Source organism: Myotis davidii, unplaced genomic scaffold, assembly GCF_000327345.1.
Source record: "Myotis davidii unplaced genomic scaffold, ASM32734v1 scaffold1755, whole genome shotgun sequence".
Classification (NCBI taxonomy): domain Eukaryota; kingdom Metazoa; phylum Chordata; class Mammalia; order Chiroptera; family Vespertilionidae; genus Myotis; species Myotis davidii.
In genome coordinates, this window is record NW_006286225.1 from 276,019 (window position 1) to 290,301 (window position 14,283).

The 14,283-nt window shown below is 38.4% G+C and overlaps 1 protein-coding gene across 1 annotated transcript in view; it reads right to left on the reverse strand.

Annotated features, from left to right (window-relative positions):
• The window catches only part of LOC102756642 (collagen alpha-1(XXV) chain), a 209,248-nt gene extending 196,749 nt beyond the window's left edge, over positions 1–12,499 (reverse strand). Inside the window, exons 1-2 of the mRNA XM_015559760.1 lie at positions 12,457–12,499; positions 10,454–10,461 (exon numbers count right to left, since the gene is read on the reverse strand). The gene's annotated coding sequence lies outside the window, so the exon portion shown is untranslated. The remainder of the gene's footprint in view (positions 1–10,453; positions 10,462–12,456) is intronic.
• Positions 12,500–14,283: the final 1,784 nt, after the last annotated feature.

The following is a 14,283-nucleotide window of genomic DNA, read 5'->3' on the forward strand; positions in this document are numbered from 1 at the left end:
AGGGATCGGGCCTAACCCGCAGTCAGACATCCCTCTCACAATCCAGGACCGCTGGCTCCTAACTGCTCACCTGCCTGCGGGCCTGATTGCCACTAATTGCTCCCCCTGCCAGCCTGATCACGCCTCACTGCCGCCCCCCTCCCCCCCAGCCAGCCTGGTCACCCCATGCAGCCTGCTGTTTGGTCATTACTGTTACTGTGATGGTGTCCCAGACATTTTGCATAGATAGCAAACATAGGTGAAGACTTTTCTTTTCAACCAGATAAAAAACTGTCTGAGAAAGACTATATTTTTAAAATAATTTAAGGAATGAAAGAAGAGAGGGAGGGAGAAACTAAACAGGAAATCCCCCTTTGTGCTTATAGGTATCCCTCATGCAAATGCTCTATGTCCTACTTGACACTGAGAATAATCAAAAGAGACATTTTAATAAAATGTGTTGTCCTGAGGATACATGGGTTTTCCAAGCTGTGGTTGATGTGTGTCGTATCCAGTTTATCTACCTTAGGTAAAGCAGTTGATAGGTGTAGACCACAGCCAGGGAACAAAGCAAGTCAATTAATGCCCAAGGGCTGCTCTGGACAGCAGCACCAAGGCCTTTTTTACTAGTGAACACAGTGGACACTTTTCAGTATTTATTCCATGGGCCATTTTACTGTACCTGACACTGTTTTAGTACTCTTTTCATTTGAGACTTTTCCTTTGTGTCTCCCATGACAGTAGTATGTCTTAATTCTCCATCCACCTCTCCACACACTCCATCTCAGTCTTCTTGAAGAGCTCCAGTTCTTCCATCTGTTTCTCAAAGGATAAACTCCTGGGGGAGGGAGGAGTCTCATTTTCATGAGCTGAGTAGCCTGATCTGCTTTAATCATTGCCACCACCAGCTATACTGTGACTATTCCTAAAGCTCTCATTCCAGCTCACACCTATCCCCCAAAGGAAATACCAACATAGTCAACTGGCTACTAGATGCTTCCATATGGTTGTCCCATATGCATCTAAAACTCAATAACTCCACATCAGGCCTCAGCATCACCCCCTACACAAACCTGCTCTCCTTCATTATCCCCTATCCCAGTGGCCCACTCTGTAACTCCCCTGAGCAAAACCTAAAAGTTACCCCAACTTCCCCCTCCTTTACCCCTATATCTAGTCACACATTTATGTCATTTCTACCTCATTAATACCAGCTGAATATATCCTATTTTCTACATTTCTCTAGTCCATTTTATTTCTAAATAATTGCAACAATACCCTAATCTCTCTCTTCCTTTGTCAAGAGTTGTCTTCTTGTTCTTTAGCAAGAGTTCTCTTCCTCAAATGTTTGTCTGACCATGCCATCCCCTTCTGAAATCCTTCAGACTCTGCACACTTTCAGGATAATTAGTTAATGAGGCATATAATTTCCTTTGCAGCCTCATCCTCCTCTGATCTCTACTCTTTCTATTTACATCCCAATGTCCTCCTTGAACTTTACATTTCAACCTTATTTAATAAGCAGTTTCCCAAAATGCCATTCTTTCCTGTGTCTCAAAGGCTTTGAAAATGCCAGCCTCCTTGAAAACACTGTGCTACTTAGATTCTTCTCTTTGACCATGCCTTCACTTACCTCGGGTCCAGAGGCATCCTTGATCCCCTCCCCATCCAAACATGGATTATTTACTCCTCTACTGTTCTCCCGTTGTTCCTCGGCATACCCTGAGCATACATACTTCTCACATAATATTGCTTTGTTTTTGTTTTATTCTCACTGGACTCTAAGGTCCTTGAAGACAGTGACTATGTCTTATTTGCTATTTTATCTCCATCATATATAGTAGTGGTTATGGCACATAGTAGGCACTTATTATGAGTTTGATGAAAAAATAAGTGAATGAATGGGCACAGTATTTTAAATAACTATATGAATTAATTATTAATAAGGAGTCTTTTCTGACACTATATCCAATGTGTCCATCCTTTATTCACTTCCTTGACCTTATAGAAATACATTATAATAAAATATTCTGTAGAAATAAAAGCTAGGGACATACATTTTTTTTGAGACTGAAAATATTATCAAGTAAGAAAACAAGAAAAAAATTGTATTTCATTCAACCCTAAACAAATCTTAGCAAAGCAGGAGGACTTGTGAAAATAAAAGGTACATAAAGGTGCACTGTCAATGCTAACCAGAAAACAGACCGACCCTGGGGCAAGAAGCATCTTGCTTAAGACCACCCACAAGTCAGCCGCAGAACCAGGATGGGCCTGGCGGGGCTGCCCACCCAGTCCACCGCATATCACGAGATCAAGCCCGGCCTGTCAGACCTGACACCCCCCCACCCTGCCCTTGGTCTGCTCAGCACCACCCACGGGAGTGCTGTGCCTCTGGCAGGCAGGGCAGCAGTTCCCAGGCTCGTGGGCACTGGTCTGGAGGTGCTGGGTCTCATGGTGGGAGCCCCGCAGCCCTGCCTGCAGCCTGTAATCATCAGTGGGGCCCTGGGAGGCTCAGGCTCAGACTCTGTGGTTAGTGTCCACAGTAGCTGGGGCCGACCCCAGCTTCCAGACTGTCATTGTGGACGCCAGAATGGCATCACTGAGATAAGGTGAAAAATTAATAAGTAAAGCCGACTTTTTACAAGCCAAAACAATCATTCATAGCGACTTAAAAAAAACCCACAACAACAAAAAACCGATAAGAACATTTTAGGTAACTTGAGACGCTTTAGATTCCACAGCTTGATGTCTCTTTAATTCCACCAAAGCAAGAACTAAAGTTCATTTAATAACTAAAGCAGGAAATTCTTTCTATATTATAGTCCAGGGTCTAATTCAGACTACACAGGTCATTTAGTTAACTTGGGCTAAATGTAGGCCAACTTCATGATGATCACATGATCAGAAATTAAACAGGGGAGACTCTTGTGTAAGAGGAAATCATAGCGTTTAAGTAGCTGGTTTGGAAGAACAAGGAACTGAGTCCTTCTCTACAATCAGGAGCTACGGAAGATTAGTAAATGTTTAGCCATTCATGAGGACACCAGGACATACCCTTAAATCACTCACTTGACCTTGATCAAAATATTAACATTTTAAAAATATATCCAACTTCTTGCCTCACAAATCTACAGAAGTCATATAATTACTTCCCTAATTTGTCCCATAAGGTATTTACAGATCTGCATAGGCAGACAGCCCCAGGAACTCAGCAACATGACAAAGTCAAACAGGAAGAAGTGATATGAAACCCCACTGGTTTACAGACTGGATATTAGAAAGTATGCAGGTAGCCAATCAGCAACCAAGGACAAAGATGTTTAAATCTGAGAGGTTTCTTTTGAATAATTCGGACTGCCTTGTGCTCTCTATTGTTTTTTATTTTTTAATCTACAAAGAAACGGCAAAGTAATAGCTAAAATCCATGTCATTGAATTTCAGACTACCAAGTATCCTTGGGACAGAGAGGATTCATCCTTAAGCTCTCCCGTTTTTGTTTAATCATGTTACCCACTATGAGAATGGCAGTTGCTCACTCTTCAAACCTCATAAAAGTAACTCCGTAAGTTTTAGTAATTTTTTCACAAAGCGATTTATTACTAAAAATTAAGCTTTCACCTGAAACCATTGGGCATACGAGGGCAAGATAAATAACCAGAATTATTTCTAGTTGAGAAAGTCACCTTGGACCCAATGCAAAGTAATGAAGTCAATCAGTGACATGAAAAAAATACGAAGGAAGAGAAGGCCATAGCAGTGTCTGTGGGTGCTTTAAAGATTCTGTAAGTGCTTAAAGATAGGAAGCCTTCATTATCATTGAGGTTGTAAAGCGGTGGTTCTCAACCTTGGCTGCACATTAGAATCACCTGGGAATTTTTTTAAAATCCTGATTTCTGGGCCTCATCCTCTGGAAATTCTGTTTCTTTGTTACTAATGTTGTGGCCCCACCCCATAATAAAGAAACAGAATTTCCGGAGGATGAGGCCCAGAAATCAGGATTTTAAAAAGATTCCCAGGTGATTCTAATGTGCAGCCAAGGTTGAGAACCACTGTTGTCAAGTAACAGGGGGTGCCTAAGGGCCATGGCCTGGCATTAATACCTTATTCTTCTTACAAACCACCCCCAACTTCTATGCTGCTCTTTTAAAAAGGAATCTCTTCCCTTTTTTATTTCTTTTTTTTGTTCAAGGTTTCTAGTGATAATAGTTTTGATGAAGTGTTCCTTCTCTCAAATGTTACAATAAGACACAGGTCACATTATTACCCAAGTGCCATACCTATGACATCCCTCTGGGGATTTCTGGTTCTGTCTATTTCTTCAGGAATTAGTTCCAGACAGGGAAGCAGACACTGGCTGGTGACCAAATGTGTTTACTTTTCTTCTCAGCTCACAGCTACATTTCTCTCCTTCCCATGCTTTTAGGTGTGAAAATGTCACTTGACTCTTGCCAAAGAAATGTGGTCAGAATGATATAAACCATAAAATGTTTAACTTCCTCTGATCCTCCATTCTCTTTCCTTATTTATGTTATCTGATGGCTGTATGTCTATGCCCTGGGTAACCTTAGAACACACATATGAAAGACAGCAGACACTCCATGAGTCTGGGTCCCTGCAAGAAGAATTGCCCCTCGCCATGTATACTAGTAAGAAATAAATTTCTATTGTGGTAAGCCACTGACATGTCAGGAGGTGTCTGTTATAACAGCAAACATTATTCTAAAACAGATGGCATCCAGAAATAGGCCACACACAAAAATAATTTTGCAAAGAAAGATATTGTCAATATTTTTGTGTCTATTTTCTCCTCCTCTTCTTTTTTTTTAAATTTAACGTTCTTATTTATTTCATTTTGTAGTTCTTTACCCATTATCTTTGCCCCATCAGAAATGCAAAAGTTCTGCATAATCTGGTACAAAATCTACATAAACAACGTCAGAGGAAATACTGAAGCAAATAGCCACTGAATACAGCTCCCTCTTCAAACGTAGTAGCTTGAACCACTCAAAACAGAAGACATGAAAAGGCACTGGAGAATCTACGCTATGTTAGAAGTGTAGCTATATCCTCTTTTTCTACCTTTCGTTCCAGGAGACAAACTGGTGTGCAGGGTCCCAAAATGAACTACTCATCTGTGACAGCCTAAGGTCATCCTGCTATAACTCTGTCCCCAAACACCTTTAAACGCAGGTGAATCCTCCAGGTTTGTTTCATTAGTCTCTTTGGTTTGTTATGGCGACTACATCTGCCTTTATCGAGCCATCCTGGTATTTTGTAGCAAAACTGCTTTCTACAAGATAAATGGTTTGCCTACTCTATCCACAATAATACCCCATTATTAAGAAAAAGTAACCGTTACTACACATTCAAAAGTGCATAATTTGAGCCCAAATAGAAATTAAAATATTTTCGTAAGTGAAGCAACTAAAGGAAAATTGGCTGAAAAACTCCATGATAATTTTAAATTATGTTCTTTTTTGTGTGTATGATAATTTCTTCTTTTTTCTTTTTTGAAAAATATATGTTTATTTATTTCAGAGAGAAAAGGAGCGGGAGAGAGAAAGAAAGATCAAGATGAAAGAGAATCATTGATTGGCTGCCTCCTGCATGCCCCCCTTTTGGTTTTCAAGACTGAAACCCGGACATGTGCCCTGACTGGGAATTGAACTGTGACCTCCTTGTTCATAGGTCAATGCTCAATCACTGAGCTACACTGGTTGGGCTATATTCTGTTTTCTTGACTGAAGAGCCAAAGCTCATATCTCCACACCATTTACTTCCATTACATGAGAATCAGAGGATTGATAACATTTGTCTAACCCTCAGTCTCCTCCTGTGCTAATTGGGTACAATCTCTAGTTCACAGAGCTGGTATGAATATTGGTGTGTAAAGTGACATGTGGTACGTAATTTCCATAAATTGTAGTTATTAAGTATACCTGGAAAATATTTACCATTGACTTAAAAGTCATATTGTTTTTTTTAATATGAAGTAAAGATAGCAGCGTTTCTCTTGTGAAAGTTCCACAGGGATTTCTTTTCCTAATTCATCTACAACATTGGCAGAAACAGCATTGTAAGTTTAACTTGGCTAAGTACACTTCATTCATCTGTCAATAAGATTCTGGGCTTCCAATCCAGTTGGCAATTGTTGAAGCTGGATGGAGCGGAACAGGCTACACAACAGTGCTGTATTCACCTCAGAGGGTTTATGCTACCAACAATAACATCATATCTCTGTCAATCAAGCACAATTATAGGGCTTGATAAACTGATACAAATAAAAAAAGCCACTTAAAACAGGTCTCCTGACTCTTCTGGCTACAGATAGAGGACTTGTTTGGTTCTGTTACCTGTGATTATTAAAATGGCTCCTCCTTTTTGGACAGAAGGACAGAAAATCTTCCTACCCTATTGACTCTAAAAAAGGTCAAAACTAGTGAAAATTTTGCTACATTTGAAAACCCTGGAGTCATTTTGCAAATTTTATCATGTTCTTTGCTTCTTATTGAAACATGAGTCTATTTTATCCAAAAAAGAGGGGTACCATTTCATGCCCTTTGGAATCAGGTAACACAATGGTTGGGCAAATCATTTCAGCAAATACATTTGTGATATCCGAGCTAGGTGCTCAAAGCACTTGCATAAGTTCCTTTAGAACAATGTTTCTTTAGAGCAATACATGTTACCTTTATGAGAAAGAAAATAAGAAGAAGTACCTAATAGTAACATAAATCTACAATAAAAGTGTAATATGCAAATTAACCAAACAGCGGAACAGTGGAACGACTGTCCAGATGACCTTCCAGATGAAGATGGGGCTGTGAGGGCCAGCTGAGGCAGCCAGGGCTGCGAGGGCCAGTCGAGGCAGCTTGGATTGCAAAGGCCTACCCTTGCATGAATTTCATACATTGGGCCTCTAGTTACATAATAATAAAATTGTTCCTTTGCAACCTTTTACAGCATCATATTCACCTCTGAGGGTTTATGTTACCAACAATAACATCATATCTTTTTGTCAAAATGGGTAAGGCTAAATAATACACTGAACAGCTCATAAAGAGCCAATTGATTTGTGGGATCCAATTGAAGTTGTATTTTAACTTTTAAATTATAAATGATACCACTATGCAAGATTTTTAAAAAAAACTGACAAAAGAAATGCTTTTGTGTGATATAGCCAAATTTTCCAAACTATATCAACGAAGATGTAAATGTATAACTCCTAAATTAAATTTTATAATTAAGGTGGGGTTTTGTTGTTGTTATTGTTGGGTAATCTTGAGAGTATTACTTCAGAAGGGCAATGAAAAATAATGACTCTCGGAGAGAAAAGAAATCTGCCATTTTTAATCAGGCCAACCAATCTACCATTCGTTTGTTTATTAACAAACATCAGAGTGCCATAATGCTGTCTTTTTCACTATTGAGCACTATTGAAAGTGAATGACAAGAAAATGCACATCAGGACAATCAAGTTCTATTTCAGTACAAGTCACAAGACCGCTGACGCTCATGGCTAGAAGGAAGTGGGGGAAATTTACTTGACACAGGTTCCGTGCCAAGGAGAGCTCATCAGAAGCAACTGTTTGACTTCTGAGACTACCTTTGGGCTTCCATTTAATCTAAAATCATTTTTCATTTTGTAAAATGTGAGCAACCTGAATTATCTTTTAGTCGGTATAAAAACCCATGATTATACCTTATTTCTTGGATTTGCTTCAATTTGCTAAACACAATATAACTTCTTTAAAATGCAGTTGAGATGGGGCAGTATTAATGCTTTAGATTATTTTTTACATTTTTTGGTTATGCTTTTATTTGTATAACTAGAGGCCCGGTGCATGAAAATTCATACACTTGGGGGTGGAGGGTTCCTCAGCCCATCCTGTGCCCTCTTATGGTCCGGGAGCCCTTTGTGAATGCCCACAGGGAGCGGGCCTATGCGTAGTCTGGCCTCCCTCTGCAGAAGGCAACCAGGTCAATCAGGGGAAGGTGCCTCCCCTATCATCCAGCTTGGCCCTTGCAGCTGCCATGGCTTTGTCTGGAAGGACATCCAGAAGGACGTTCAGCTGTCTGGTTTAATTAGCATAGTATGCTTTTATTATTATAGATTATTTATATCAAGGATTATCATTTGACCCATGGCCTGCCAAACCCATGTACCAATGATTCCTGTTATAAGACACTTACAATTCATAAGGATTCAAGATAATGTGAAATGCAGAAAGCATTTCAAATTAGACATGTCTTGTTGAATTTCAGTTTTGCAAACCCTCTGTGGCTGTGCAGTTTTGACCCTCAATTTCCTCACTAAACAATGGGAATGGCAACATTCGAGGGTGGTTGTGAGACAAAATTAAATCATTAAATGCCTAGAATATGGCTTGCCAACTACTAGAGTAGTGGTTGGCAAACCACAGCTCACGAGCCACATGCGGCTCTTTGGCCCCTTGAGTGTGGCTCTTCCACAAAATACCACATGCGGGCATGCACGTACAGTGCGATTGAAACTTCATGGCCCATGTGCAGAAGTCGGTTTTTAGCCTGGACGAGTCTATTTTGAAGAAGTGGTTTGGAAGTGGGGGGTGTCGGTCGGTCGGGCGACGGGAGATGTGGCGCAGGCAGGCCACGGGATACACAGCTTGGGGGAGGTAAATTGTAAGAAATTTAATTTTATCAATAAATAATATCGTTCTTAATTATAATATCAAATTTTATTCAATGTACCTATAGTTTAACTAAGACTTAAAACTTTCTTTAAGTAAAGTTTATTAAGTTAATTTCAGGGAACGTTGTGGAGTGAAAGAAGATGTAGTGTCTAGGATTGAGAAAGGTATGTTGAGATGGTTTGGACATACAGAGAGGATGAATGAAAGGAGATAGACGAAACAAGTATACAAGATGAGTGTGGATGGGAGAGTTGGAAGGAGTCGACCTCAGCAAATGTACCTCAATCAGATTGAGGACGTTTTTAGCAAAGGCCAGCTTAGGAGTACCCTCATTAAGTTAATAACAGTGTACCTACCAATATAGTTTAAGTTTAAAAAATTTGGCTCTCAAAAGAAATTTCAATCATACTGTTGATATTTGGCTCTGTTGACTAATGAGTTTGCTGACCACTGTACTAGAGGGTTAAAATGTATTATTTATTGTGGGTTTTTTTTTAATATAACAGAAGGAAGAAAAATTGAAATCTATAGATAAAGAACCTGGACTAGTAGACAGCCCCAAGAAAGCAAGAACTAGTTGATGCTAAAATTGTGAAGGGCCAAAGAGGAAATAAGTAGAATCCTGAAAATCATCATAAGGCAGAAACAGATTTACTACCTCTTGGCCTGCCTAATACTTACACCCACAAAAAGAAGCCTTGAACACTCTATTCTGGCTGTAATCTCCACAGGTTCCTCTGGGTAGTAGTGGTTTGTTTCTAGTTTTAAAGACAGAGGCTTAAATAAGAGCCGAAGAATCAAGCTCCTGGGCCTGGGGCATGCCATCTGCCTAGCATTAAGCAAGAACCGAAAGTCAGTTACAGAAGCACAGTCATTTCCAACATGATTTATGTTCCATCCTTGAATGTGGCAGGAAGACTGCAAAAGATATTTGGAAGCCAATGCTTCCTCTGAATAAAGTAAACGAGTATAAGCTAAGCCCTTCTCCCGGACCATGCTGGCCTATTAGGTAGGCTGCCAATGTGGAGTCCGTGAACCCTGGAGCAAAGTGGCTGTTCGGGGATGAGAAAATAGCTGGAGGCCAATGATCATCGCTACCGTAAACGACCAGCGCACAGTACAAACACTGAGGTCAGACAGCAGATATCCAGGATATTACTCAAAAACACATCTAGCTCAAAGCTGACAAGATAATCTGTTCCTGTGGGTGCAAAGCAGACTGGAATGCTGGCGCTATGACCTACTCAAGGAAAGAAAAAAGAAAGTGCAACTCTCCAAGGGCTCCATATCATGCTTGCTGTGCAGGCAAAAGTCCAGCGGACTTCAAAAGGAGTGATGCCTAAGGGGAGCACTGGGCCAAGCCCACGGGGGGTATCATTTCCGCGATCATGTTGCCATCTACATTTGGTGGACTGGCAAATGCAAATACTTCAGACACAAGTTTAAACAGATGAAAAAAGAAGTGTGAAAGAGCTTGGAGATTTGCTTGCAGAAAAACTCCTCTAAATTCCAGGAAAAGCATTTAATATCAGGAACTTCATAAGTTATTTCAACAGTCCCAAGAGAGCCATTGGTTTATGATGGCATGAAGATTAAAAGTTTTTCTAGTTGACACATATTGCACTCCAACATAGCACACGATCACAAAACAAGTGTACTTCAAAAATAACTTCCCAAAGTTAAGTACTCTTAACCGGTCAGTAACATTTTCCTAATTGAAATATAGACCATATTTTGAGGTTTTAACATACATGATCCTGATTAATGTAGAAGAGACAAAATGCAGCAAAGATACTTACAGGAAGACCTATATGGTGGTGGCGGGGGTTGGGGGGGTAGGGTAAGAAAGAAAAAAAGGAAGAGATAAATTAGTGAATATGCAAAATATTATGATTAAATAAAAAGATTAAAACATCATCATAATCATCAGCACAATATGAGACAAAGAAGTCAGTGATTCTTAATATTTTTTTTAGAACATAACCCTTTGACACCATATCAGCAAACTACATTTATATCTATGTGCATACAAAACTTACCATAAAATTTCAAGGAATGTTCAGATTCCCTGAGGCCTGTTTATGAATTACTGATACATTTATATATTTTAAGCAAAGACTGTCTCATTTATATACCTAAAAATTTAGATAAAATATGAATCACAAGGATCTTTGGTCATTTATAATAGGCCAATTATAGAGAATTAAACTGTAAACTTTCTTGAGTTTGGTAAAATGGCTAAATTAGAAATGTACTCATTATTTATTCTAAGAATGTTTTTCATTCAATAGTATTGTCAATACATAAGAGAATAAGCCTTGATGTTTATATGTTTCTTTAAAACTATGTTTTCTCATCAAAACACCAGCAAATTCTAAGAAAATTTCAACAGTTCACACACAATAGGTTCAATTAAAACACCAGTTCTAAATAGTCAGAAAGTTGGGAATTAACTTTTACATTTTCTATAAAACTCTGCCTAAGCATAGAGTTTTCACTTTCCTCCCCTCAATCCTATTTCTCTTGACACAAAGATCAATTCAGTGATTATTTGACTCCACCAATGTTTTATCATTTTTTTCTCAAAGCAAATGTATAAAGCACCCTCTATTATGAAACTGCACTTTTCATAGGGAATACCTATTCAAATTTCCAATCATTTAGAGTCAGTGAGGTTTAAAGACAACTTTTGAGAATACTCTTAAAGTAATTAAGCAGCTACACTACCCAAATTCTTGAATTTTCATAAACCCTTTCTACTTTGACATCTTTTTTTTCCAAAAGGAAGAAGAAATGAGACAAAATAAAATCAATCTGCACTCTGTTCTTTTTGATAGGTTAGTATTTCTACTGTTTGAACCCCTAGTAATTGATTGTTTTTAATACTGAGAATTACTTATTGAGAATAACATTTCTTATCACACACCAGAATCAAACCCTAAATCACCTTCCTCTTATCCTGCAAGTAAGAACCAATGGCTTCACATGGTCATTTACATTTGTGGAGTCTTAGACTTTATATACAAGTAAAACAGTAAGTGAACTCACTTGGATATCTTGGTTTCAAAAAAATAGTTTTTATTTCACTCTTTTGTTTCACTTTGCATACAGGGATTTGGCCTGAAAGCAAAAACTCACTGAAGTGGCTTTAGGACAATTGGTTGTGTTTCAAGTTCTGCTCATAAAAACTGCATGGCCTTGGCCAAATCACCTGACTACTGTGGACCGCCATTTCCTCAAACACAGAATGAAAATGCTGGATTGATTGCTAAGACTCCTGTCATCACTAAAATTCTATGGTTATACAAGAGGAATAAAAATTCCCAAATTTTGAAATGAATGAGAGTAAAAGCATGACAAAATTGTACCATTAGGGCAAAATAATAATAAAACATTCCTGGACATATGCCCCAGTGTCCCAAGGCAGATGTTTTCACAGAGAACCTGTATGTGTGGACTGACCACCTATGAAAATGGAAGCATGGGTGATGTTGCCACACTGTGTTCAGCCACAGTGTGTGCAGCTAAGAAACCCTCACTGTACAGTGAAAGGATGGACTTGATGCAATAAAAAAGACAAAATTGAGTGCCAGTGGTTAGTAATAATATCTGGCAAACTTTTCCTTTGATGGAAATAAGAAAATAAAAAATATATTCTAGGTCTAGTCGAGATTTAAACACACATACACACACATGCACACATACGCGCACACACACACACACACAAATGCTACAATAATTAATTAGGAGGAACAGATTCAGGAACCTAAGTGGAACCTAAGCAGCTGAAAAAGCAACTTACCAGATTCTCCTCTTCGGCCCCTCTTACCTCGTTTCCCTGGAGGGCCTGAAATACAAAAAAATACATACATTTTTAAGTTTTGGTTCAGAAATGGCTAGTAAATAATTTCTATATATTTTATCACTGTTTTTAAGAATGCCAAGAAATAGACCAGATATTTGTAGAGGATAGCACTGTCTGGTATTTCAACATATCTCTTCAGCTTCATCCACCTATAAATGTTGCGCTATTTCTTTCACCACCCAGTATTGCTTAGAAACACTAAAGACATGGAATTTTTGTTTATCCTGCCCAGGTGTCATCAATAAAGGAAAACTTTTCTAAGCAAATAGGTTTTATTGAGTTTCATATTTCTTAGAAAAATTTATTTTCTGAAGATGTCAATATAAATAATTAAAAGTGCTAAGTATAACTAAATAACTGATTTCTCTTCAGTAAGTTCCATTATGATTCTCTTAAAAATATTTAGTTGGCAGTTAGTTAAATGTATATATTAGTAATAAAAATAACCTGACACATATTCCTATTTTATTACATGTGAATTTTCATATATTGGAATTTCTCTGATTGAGAACCAGCTGAGTTAAAATCACAACCCTTTGCATTGGAAAGTGTTTAGTTAGTAACTATGGGTCTCAGTTAACTAAGGGCTAGCTCCTCTTGCCATTCAATAAATACTTAGTCTTTATGATGTCACCATTTTAAAAGTGGAGAAAAAACTTTTCTTTTTCAGTGAGTCGCCGATGAAGACCACCAAGCTAGTATGTATCAGACTTAGCACAAGATTCTAGACATTTATGGCTTTCAAACCATTATTCTCAATTATATAATTTCTCCCCTCATTTCCTTGTGTAGGAATAGCGCCCACTAAATTATGGTTCCAGCAAATAGAAGAGAATAATTAGCCCACAATGAGTATTGAGGTCTTGTAATATTTGCTGGAAGAAAGAGGCCAAGGAAAATACAGAACTTCCTGGTTTTAAAGAATGAGCTGCTAAGTTGGACTGATGACTTCCAAATTCCACAAAGTTCAAGACACAAGCAGCACAGGCCCCAGCATCCAGCTGACTCTGACTGTGATCCTGAGCTACCGACTTCCACATGGAAACGCTATCATGAGAAATAAAAACATTGGTGGGCCAGTTAGCTTCCTCTCAAGCCCGTACCACAGAATAAGTCCAGCCATCTGTGTTTTGTAAGAGGTTAAAAACAATCAAGCAATAAAATCAATTGAAAATATTAGGAGAAACAGCTCTACAGCAGACCCCAAAATTTTCATTAGAAATTTCAGATTTCTTTCTATATTCTGAAATAAAAAGATGTTTTGATCATATTTGGGGCACTTGGGGCCAGACTGAGAGCATGAGTATCATGTAAACAGGTAAATAAACCCTAGTAGGGTCCCTAGTGGGATCCTAGTAGGTATGGAAAATATACATTTATACACACATTCAAACGCACATATACAGAGATATACGGGGGTGGGCAAAAGTAGGTTTACAGTTGTTCATATGAAAAAAGATATGCAGATTATGATTCCTACGATAGCTTTAACTGTGTTTCACATGCTCACAACTGTAAACCTACTTTTGCCTACTCCTGTATTGACATATTCTGATATGTAAAATATCCTACGATTAAAATTCAGATTTTTTTCTATCACAAAATCAATTAAACTAAGAATTTTTTAGAAGCTACAATATACTATGACGTCTGTGATCTGCATAGTAGGGATTGTAGGTGATGAATAAGATGTGTATCTTCCCTAAAGAGGCAAAAGAAGTTGAAAAGATTAAAACATATACATGAAAAAGTCATTAGTAACAT